Source organism: Chenopodium album, chromosome 26 (genome assembly GCF_948465745.1).
Source record: "Chenopodium album chromosome 26, dcCheAlbu1.1, whole genome shotgun sequence".
Classification (NCBI taxonomy): Eukaryota; Viridiplantae; Streptophyta; class Magnoliopsida; order Caryophyllales; family Amaranthaceae; genus Chenopodium; species Chenopodium album.
The window spans coordinates 21,221,729-21,231,459 of record NC_137859.1 but is presented as its reverse complement, the minus strand read 5'-3'; the positions used below and the strand labels follow the sequence as shown (position 1 = coordinate 21,231,459).

General features: G+C 38.1%; 1 long non-coding RNA gene and 1 other non-coding gene across 2 annotated transcripts; one reads left to right on the top strand and one right to left on the bottom strand.

Annotated features, from left to right (window-relative positions):
- Positions 1-297: 297 nt before the first annotated feature.
- Positions 298-403, bottom strand: LOC145618797 (small nucleolar RNA R71). The gene has a single exon (XR_014108042.1). It is a non-coding gene; the product is annotated as a small nucleolar RNA R71 (small nucleolar RNA).
- An 820-nt stretch (positions 404-1,223) lies between these two features.
- Positions 1,224-4,416, top strand: LOC145618110 (uncharacterized). The gene is made up of 4 exons (XR_014107850.1): positions 1,224-1,498; positions 1,680-1,783; positions 2,717-2,926; positions 4,218-4,416. It is a non-coding gene; the product is annotated as an uncharacterized LOC145618110 (long non-coding RNA).
- Positions 4,417-9,731: the final 5,315 nt, after the last annotated feature.

Here is a 9,731-nt window from a genome sequence, read left to right as displayed (position 1 = left end):
CCGGCAAACGACTTTGAAATCGGCCGGCAAGGATTACCCTAATTGAGAGGAGAAAATATAGTGGGGCAAAGAATGAGAGCCCATTAAACCATCTCAAGGAGTTTGAAAAATATTGCAACACGATCAAGGTTAATGGAGTGTCTCAAGAATTCATCCGCCTTAAGTTGTTCCCTTTCTCCCTCTTAGGAAGGTCTTTCGAATGGCTAGACAAAGAGGTAAAGCCCAATTCATTGAGAACTTGGGATGATGTCACCAAAGCTTTCTTGTCCCGTTTCTATCCTCAAAAGAAAACGGCGGAGGCAAGAGCTTTAATTCAAGGGTTCAAGCAAAAGCCAAATGAGAGTCTTTATGAGGCATGGGAGAGATTCAAGGAGTACCAAAGAGAATGTCCTCACCACGGAATTCCAACATATCAATTGATCCAAATCTTCTACGGTGGTTTGAGTCCTCAAGGCAAAGCATGCCTTGATGGAGGGGCCGGTGGTCCAATCATGAACAAAACCGAAGAACAAGTTGTGGACATAATAGAGGATGTGGTGACTTACTATAGAGATTGGCAAGATGGGGAAAGAGATTCTTCAAGCGAGCAATCTTCGTTGTACTCGGTGGACCATCTTAATGCCATCAACAATCTTTCCTCTCAAATGACAAACTTGGGAAAGGAGATGACGGCGATCAAGGCCAAGTTGGAGAGTGTTTCTTCTTCTTCCCAAGCTCCAAATGTTCCCTCCCAAATTAAGGGGAGAGGTACTTCTTCTAACTCTCAAACTCCTTCTACTTCACATAATATGCCTATGGGATGTTTGTTTTGTGATGTATGTGGATCATATGACCATGATTCTAGCAATTGCAACAATGAATGTGTTGATGAATTTGACAACAATGAGTGTGAACATGTTAATTTTGTGTCAAACAACAATGTTCAAAGGTTTGATAATCAAAGAGGCCAATGGAATAAGAATTACAAAAACCAAGGCAATTTTGCACTAGTAGAAAAAGTCAAAAAGGCACCGCTCAATGGCCACCGGTTTTTTAAAAACCGGTGGGGAAAAAAAGGGGGAAAATGGGCGGGATTGTGGGGATATAGAATTGCCACCGGTTTAAACCGAACCGGTGGGAAAAATATTATTACCACCGGTTTTGAACCGGTGGGCTTTGTTATTTAAAAACAATAAAAAAAACGCCCCCCTTATAAACCCCAAACCCTAACTCACTCCTCTCCAATTCTCTTCTCAGCCGATCCTTCTCTTTCTCTCTCCTGTTTTCCCCTCCCTCAGTTCGTCTCACATTCTTTATCTCCTCTTGCCTCACACTCTCTCTCTTCAACCACTGTAGCAGATGCGAGCTTTAATTTGCCGCAACCACCGTAGCCCTGCCCTCCGCACTCACACTCACACTCCTGCTCGTTTGCGTCTTCTTTATGAAGATGTTTGGCTCAGATCTTCTAATGGGGTTAAACTTCATGCTTGGTTCATCAAGCTTCTTCCCGATTGCCGAGGTTAATTTTGATTTCTTTCTCTATTGTGATGTTGTGATTGTTGGGTTTTATTTTTTTTATTTTTTTTTATTTTTTTATGCGGAATTCGAATGAATGATTTTTAGGGTTTGATTTGGTTGGTTTTGAGGTAATGATTTCTGGGTACTTGCTTATTTGTGCTTTGATGCAATCTGGGTTTTAGGGTTTAAATTGAGGGTTATGGCTGTGGCGAATGCTGTCGTGCCCATCGTAATTGGCGGTGGCGGTGCCTTCTCTTTGCAAATATGGTGGATTTTTTTCATGAAGGTATGTTGTTCTTCGATTCGTGATCCAGGGTTTCTGATTTTTTTCAATTTAAGGATCAATTTTTGCCTTTAAATACAAAATTGGATCATACACTATGTTGATTGAGCGAGATATTCGACAACTATTCACATGCATGTGTTAATCAAATTGTTATTTTATTTTTTGTTGTTAATGTTGAATAATTGAAATTTTGATTGAATTTAATGGTGGGATAATAGGATTGTGGGATAATCTAGGTATTTACACTTAGTTCAGATTATGGATTTAAAATGGGTATGTGAGAAAGGTTGTTTATAAGTGCTACTCTGTTTTCTTGTTAATTTGTCTGCATATTTGGTTTAAATTACGTAGTATATAATTTGGCATCAAATATGTTAATTGATTATCTACTTTGTGCTGGAATTTGAGCAACTTGAAGAGACTTACTTTTTTTTTTTTTTGGTTTCTTTGTTAATTTTGCCCTCTAATTTCCTGCTTTAGTTTGTAGTATTTGATATGTTATGAGAGCTCTAGGGTCTTAAAATTGAAACTTGTTATATGTCCTAAATGCTATTGCAGAAAGTGGCAGTAAGTTGAAATGGGTGCCCTGTCTCTTTTTTAATTGTAAATTGAAACAATGACCTTATCCTATCGTGATTTTTCAACTGATAGAGATGTAAACTCAAGCAATATCTTGTTAGACTCAGAGTTCAGTGCCAAGATAACATATTTTGGACTAGCTAATTAAGGTGACAATTAAAGCCAAAGGGCCTCACACTGCATCTGCTATTGCAAGCTCTTTTGGTTACATAGTCCTAGGTTGGTTTCCTGTGAACAATTTTATTTTATTTTTTAATTTATTTTTTTATATTCAATCTCCTTTTTTTTATATGGAATTTATTTATTTAGTTGATATCTTCTTAAATTTTTCTTTATTTCAATATTTTCTTGCAGGCTTCCCAAATTAATGAAATGTAACCTGGTATTTGTGCTTACCCAAGGAGTCCAGCTTATGGAGTTATGGGCTAGAGACAAGTGCAGCGGTTGCCCTTCTAGCTGCTCAAGTTATTGTTAATGTTGCAAGCAGTTGTATTGTTCCCGACGAAATCCCTATACTTCAACTACTCATTGGACTCTTGCCCTTATTTGCTTTATTATATCCTGGTAACTCTCTTTCTTTGCTAAATTAACTCATGTCTAGGCTTTGCATCATGAAATGCTTGAAATTGGAAATGAGGCTTTGCGTTTTTGAAGTCTTGCAGCTTCTTAAGTTGGTTTATTTGATTATTAACATGTTGCTATAGTCATCCTTGTTGTTTGATATTGTGTGTATTCATGATTGGAGTTGGTATTGGGTGTTAGCAGATTTGTGAATTTGTTATTTGTTGCAATGATTTTTATATGTATGTTAATAGTTTTATTATAGGCTTGTAATTTAAATAAGAATAGATGCTGGGAATGATTTTTATATGTATGTTGCTATTTTAAATGAAGAAACGTATAATGATATAACTAATGGGACAAAATTGTTAAACAAGTTCGAGATGTAATGCCTTGGGATGTCATTTTTTGTGAAGGAAGCCTTATTAATTTGTTGAATATATGGATAAGCAGTAATATTTGGATTTTGCCCTTTTTCTAATAATTTGTTGAATATTTGGATTTGTGGTAGTTTTAATGAATTCGATAATAAGCTATTGGGTAAATTGAATTGAATTTAGTTCATGTATTGTTAGTAGTGAAGTGAGTAGATATAGGCTCGCTAAACCATTAGTTAATTATTGTAGATATCTCCATAGTTATATATTAGATACTTAATTCTTGTCACGCGGCTATATCTTGTCTTGTTTGCTTAGTCGTATTGATTGTCAAGGCTGTAGGGAGCTAGTGATACAGTAGGTGTTTCTTGTTACTTGAATTCAAAAGTGGACCTCATCCTTAGGCGATGAGATGTCTTTAATTGCATTTACTTGCTTTTGATGTATATGATATCTTAATTTAGCTAAGACTCTACTCAATCTCATCCTCTCCACGATAATTTTTTCTCCCTCTTTCTTGGCGAACATGCTATTGTCTCGTCTCTTGTTTTGCTTGATTGTTAATCTATAACCTTTGAGGAAGGCGAAGTAATGGAGGGAGGAGGGGGAGGTGGGTTTTAGGAGAGGAGAGAATTAGAGTGTATATTCAGAACCACACAAATCAATCCACCAAAAAGTTACTCATGTTCTGAAGTAATAATTCTGAATTAATAATTTGAGTGTTAATAAAAAATAAGGTTCGTCCTTTCTCTGTGTTAAGAATCTTTTAAAATATGAAAATGTATTTTGCTTAAGGCTTTTCTTCTCAATCTTCCTTATTGCATGTATATATGGCTGAGTATAAGGTAGTATTGCTCTACTTGTTGTCTTTGACTAATACACACTCCGAGATCTCTTATCATTGTTTTTTGATGCAGGTTGCTATTGGAACATGTTATCTATACGCAAGGTTGCTGCTGCCTCGTAAGGCTGCTGCAGCTGCTGCCTCGCCAAGGATGTTACATTGGTGTGACTTAGCTTGTATTTAACAGTGACTAGTTTATTTTTAAAGTTTTTTTTAGACCAAAATTGTAATGTTACAGCCTTTTTTAATGAAAATATGTAAGTATATATATATATGTTAGTGTTTATATATCAATTTATGTGGAAAAAATGCAAAAAAAAAAAAAAAAAATTTTTAATTTTTTTTGGGCCATTTTTGCCACCGGTTTTGAACAAAACCGGTGCCAAAAACCCGTTTAAAAAAAGCGGGAATGGGTTTTTGCCACCGGTTAACCGGTGGCCAAATTAATTAATACCACCGGTTAACCGGTGGCAATTAATTAATTTGCCACCGGTTTTGAACCGGTGGCCTTTTGTGCTAGGTTTTGCCACCCCCCCACTGGCCACCGGTTCAAAACCGGTGGCAAAGGGGGGTTTTGAACCGGTGGCCAAGCCCTTTTTTCGCCTAGTGTTGACAACTATAATCATAGTGGTGGTTATAGGAACCAAGGGAATCAAGGTTCTCGTGGTAACCATAACCAAGGTTATAGTGGCAAAAATCAAAGTCAAAATTATGGTAATCAAAACCAAAATTATGGTAATCAAAACCAAGGTTATGTAACTCATAACCAAGGTAATGGTAACCATAATCATGGTGGTGGTAACCATAATCAAGGTTATGGTTCAAATCAAAATAGGGGTAATTGGAACAATCAAGGAAGGGGAAATTTTCAAAACAATGTTCAAAGAGGTCCCCCACCCGGTTTTGTTCCAAAGACTCAAGGTGAAAATTCCTATTCACAACCTTCTTCTCCTAGGAGTACTGTGGAGGAATTGATTGATAATCAAACCAAGATCATTAACACCTATATGGCGGTTAGTGATAAGAAATTCAATGAGATGATGACCCACAATAAGATGCTTGAGACTCAAATTACCCAATTAGCAAGCACTATTAAGGATTTTGCTAGTCCTTCATCTTTGCCTTCCCAAGGTGTTGAACCAAAGAAACCCGTGTACTCTATTGCCACAAGTGGTGGAATTGATTTTAATGAGGGAATTTCTTGTTCAAAAGAGGAAAGAGATGAGAGTGGTGCTATGGAGAATGAAGTGGAGAGGGTTGAGTCCAAGGAAATTTATTGTGAGGTTGAGGAAAAAGAAGAATATGTTGTTGAAAAGATGAGTGAGGTAGAGAGATTTCCCGATCTACCATATCCCCAAAAATATTTGAGATTCAAAATGGATGAGCAATTTGGGAAGTTCCTTGAAGTTCTTAAGGAAGTTCATGATTGCACACCGTCTACCGAGCCAATTCCCGATATGCCTAAGTACTCCAAATTCCTTAAGGAGATACTAGAGGAGAAGGAAGATTTTGATGAGGGTAGTTCGGTGGAAGGAGGGAAGTGTTTTAGTGCTCTTATCCATGGTGAGCTTCCGGAGAAAATGGAAGATTCGGGGAATTTTTCAATCCCTTGTCAAATCAAGAAAATGGTTTTTTAGAATGCTTTGTGTGATCTAGGGGCTAGTGTGAGTATTATGCCCTTTTCGGTTTTCAAAAAGCTTGATCTAGGTGAACTTCAACCATCTAATATAACACTTCAATTGGCCGATCGCTCTATTAAGCTTCCTAAGGGAAGAATTGATGATGTTCCTTTAAAGATTGGAGAGTTTGTCTTTCTCGTGGATTTTGTTGTTTTGGAGATTGAGGAGGATGAGCATATTCCAATCATTTTAGGGAGGCCTTTCTTAGCCACCTCGGGAGCTTTAATAGATGTGAAGGGAGGTCAAATCACTTTGAGATGTGGAAAATTGGAAGAGAATTTTAAGTTGAAGCCAATGCATGAGTCCTTATCTTGTGTGCAAGATATAGCATGTGCTAGTCTTTCTCGTTCCATTGATGATATGTGCATGATTAATTCTTCTACTAACGATGTTTTTGAGATTGTTGATGATGTTTGTGCAAGTCTTGATGATGTTAGTGAAGAAGAATTTGTAATTCAAAAGCCAAGGGATGAGAAAGAAATTGAGATTCCAAATTGGTTCAAGCTTAATTCTCAAGATGAAGAGAAAGATTCCATGACTAAAGATATTGAAGTCAAGCCGAAGAAAAAGGCCCGTGACTCGAAGAAAGCAAAAAAAAGAAAGAAGTTGAGAAATGAAAAAGAAGAATTTGAAAAGAATTTTGTGAAAGTTTCATTAAGCAACGATGAGAAGTTGCTCAAAATTGAAGAAGACTTTGCTCTATCAACCACCTTGAAGAAGGTGGTGTTCTTTGATCCTCCATGATTTGGAGGAAGGGTCGAGCTTAGGACCTTAAGAAAGCGCTTCCCGGGAGGCAACCCGGAGTTTCTAACTTTTCCCTTTGATTTTTGAATTTTCTTATTTTTGTTTCTTTTATTACTTTGTCTTTTCTTTCACTTTTCTACTTGTTTGGATTTTTAGGATAACCTTTTGCGGGATTGGAGTTCTACAAGTATGCATGATGAATGGAAGGTGTTCGTGGCACAAATCACATTTTGTTCAATTCTAATCGAAATTTGAGGTAAAAGGGTAAGAATTTTAGAGAGGTAAGATAGGAAATTCATGTTTTGAAAGTTGGAGGAAATTGATACTTAGTGAATTTTTGTGGTGAGCACATGAATTTTCAACTTTAAGGGCTTTGAAAATGATTTTAGCTACTGCCTATGTTGTTCCTCATCACCATCATGATTCATGTGCGCACCAAAATAGGCAGTAAGTATCAAAAATATGAGAAAAAGGAAGAAATGGGAGACGCACAGGGGAGTGCGGCCGCACACGAGGCTGGTGCGGGCGCACACCGGTTTTGTGCGGCCGCACCTGACTGGACGAGCCTTTATCTTCTTCCTCCTCCTTCTTCCCTTCATTTCATCACTTCCCCTTATCTTCCTCACGGCATTTCCCTCCTCCAAACCCTCTTGTGCGCACCTCTAACCTCCTCCATTCATCATCAAAATCACTCCATTTTCAATTAAAATCACTCACAAATCTTCCTACACTACAAATTCCTCACAAATTGACCCAAATTTCACTCACTCTCTCTCTTACTCTTGGTGGCCGAATTTGGGGCTTTCTTTGTGGATTCAAATTGGTTGCTCTAAGTTGGTTAATCTTGCTTCTTTTATGGTATAATCACTAATCCTTGCTTTAATTTTGCCATTTATATCATAATTTTGCATAGATTGAAAATTTGTATGAGCATGAATAGTGTAGTATTGATTTTGTGATTTTTGATGCTTGATCTTGATATTGGTTGTAATTTGGTGATATTTGTTGATTGATTTTGCATAACATTGTATTGTTTGTTGATTTTGTAGTGATTCTCATCATTTTGGGTTGAAATCTTGTGAGTTGAATTTTTGGAGTATTGGTAGTATATGGTGATTGTGGTATTGGTCTTGTGGTTGTTCTTGGATTGTTGAAAAGGAGTTTTTCTTGGATTATTGGTGTTATTGATTGGTTTGGAATTGGTTTTGATTGAAAAGAAGTGTGAATTTGGAGTATGGCAATTTTGGTAGTAAGTTGTGAATTTGGGTGTGGTATTCTTGGTTCATTGATTTTGCTCCTTGTTGGATATTGGTGATCTTTCTAAGCCTCTCAAAATGTCTAAATACCTCAAGAAATTCACCAAGAAACGTTCATTGATAATGATGTGCGGTCGTTGCTTCTAAATCTCCGATTGGATTCTTTCATCACCGATGCCTACCGCACCTATAAGGAGCCTACTTTGGAGTTCTTGGCTATCTTAGAGCTTGTACCCGTAGGAGGGGCATATAGGGTGCGTTTCCAATTGTTCAACCACATCTTCGACCAATCATTGGAAGAGTTCAACGTCGCTCTGGATTTTGATCCCCACGGGGATATTGTCAACGTTGAACATTACATCTTCCCGGAGTATGATCAAAACTCATGGTGGGAAGACATCTCAGGTGGTACTGAGTTTATCACCGACCGGACTAAGATCTCAGCGGTGTACCAACCTTGCCTTAGGGTACTACATCGTCTTTTGGGCTATGTTTTGTTCCCCAAACAAGAAATGGGGAAGCTGAGCAAGTTGGAGCTCAAGGTCCTTTGGTTGTCTACCCGCCCGGAGTATGTGGGTCGGTTGAACTTGGGGTATATCTTTGCCCAATGTTGTTTGGACCTTCGCAAGAGGAGTACGGGAGAGATCCCATGCGGGAGCATGGTAACTAGGCTATTGACTCGCCTTAGCCTCGATGCTTATCTCCCATTTTGTAAAGAGATCGGGGATGCAACTTCTATCTACCTCGATATGCAACAATTGGGTCAAATCCAATTCATCTCCAAGGGCTATAGCGAAGGGAAATATGAGTGGCTTAGGGGCAACGAGCATTGGTGCTAATTGCCTCACCCCAGCTTGACTTCTTTGGCTCGGATTGCCAACAATGTGTGGCATGTTCCTAAGTCCTTTCGGCATCCCAACTTCGACTCCGATGAGGATGAGGAAGAAGATGATGTAGAAGAACAACAACATCAACAACAACAACATCAACAACAACAACATTATTCTCCACAACAACAAGCTCCTCAAAAGCAAGAATAAGAGCAAGGGCAACATGCTTTCGCTAATGCGGATTCGAGGGCTCTTAGTGAGCAAATGAGTGGATTGAAAATCCACGTGGATGGCATGTATGATCAAGACTTTGGGGCCATCTACGAGCAATTAAGAGGTATTCAAGAGATGCAACAAGGTATGTTTACACAACAACAACAACAAATATATGAGGCGGAGGTTAACCGTGGGAGCATTACTCCCCCGGTTAACTGTCCGTACTTCCCGCCCCAACAAGGTCCTCTACCTTCGCTTGGGCATCCTTATTGGTCGGGGCCTTTGATGTGTGTCATAAATGGCACACATTTGATGAGCATTTAGGTCCTTTTTGTCCTCTTTTCATTGCTTTCTTGCTCAATAAATGCTCGGTTTTATGCTTTCTCTCTCTTTTCTACCTTTCTATGGTTTTCTAGTATTTTCTCCCGTATTTCTTTTATTTTCGTTATTTTAGTTGTTTTCTCTTTATTTTAGATTTTATAGATTTAGTTTTATTTTATTTTAGTTCATTTTATTTTATTTTCATTTCATTTTCTTTACTTTATTTTATTTTCCTTTATTATTTTCATTTTATTTCTTTTACTTTTATTTGTTAGTTTTAGTTTTATTTTACTTTACTTTATTTCTCGGTTTTTATGTGTGTTTTGTAGGTGTTTGTTCCAAGTCCAAGTTGAGGTGCTCACAAGAGTTAGCTACTGCATAGTTGAACCTTCATCACCATCATGGTGATCATGGTGATGGTGATTAAAGCAACCAGGAACTCCTCCAACTCCCCTGTTCCCGCACTCCTCGCAACAACAACAATTCCGCAACTCCCTGCTTTCCCCTGCTCCTCCCTTCAAGCAATTGCAACAGCAGCCAC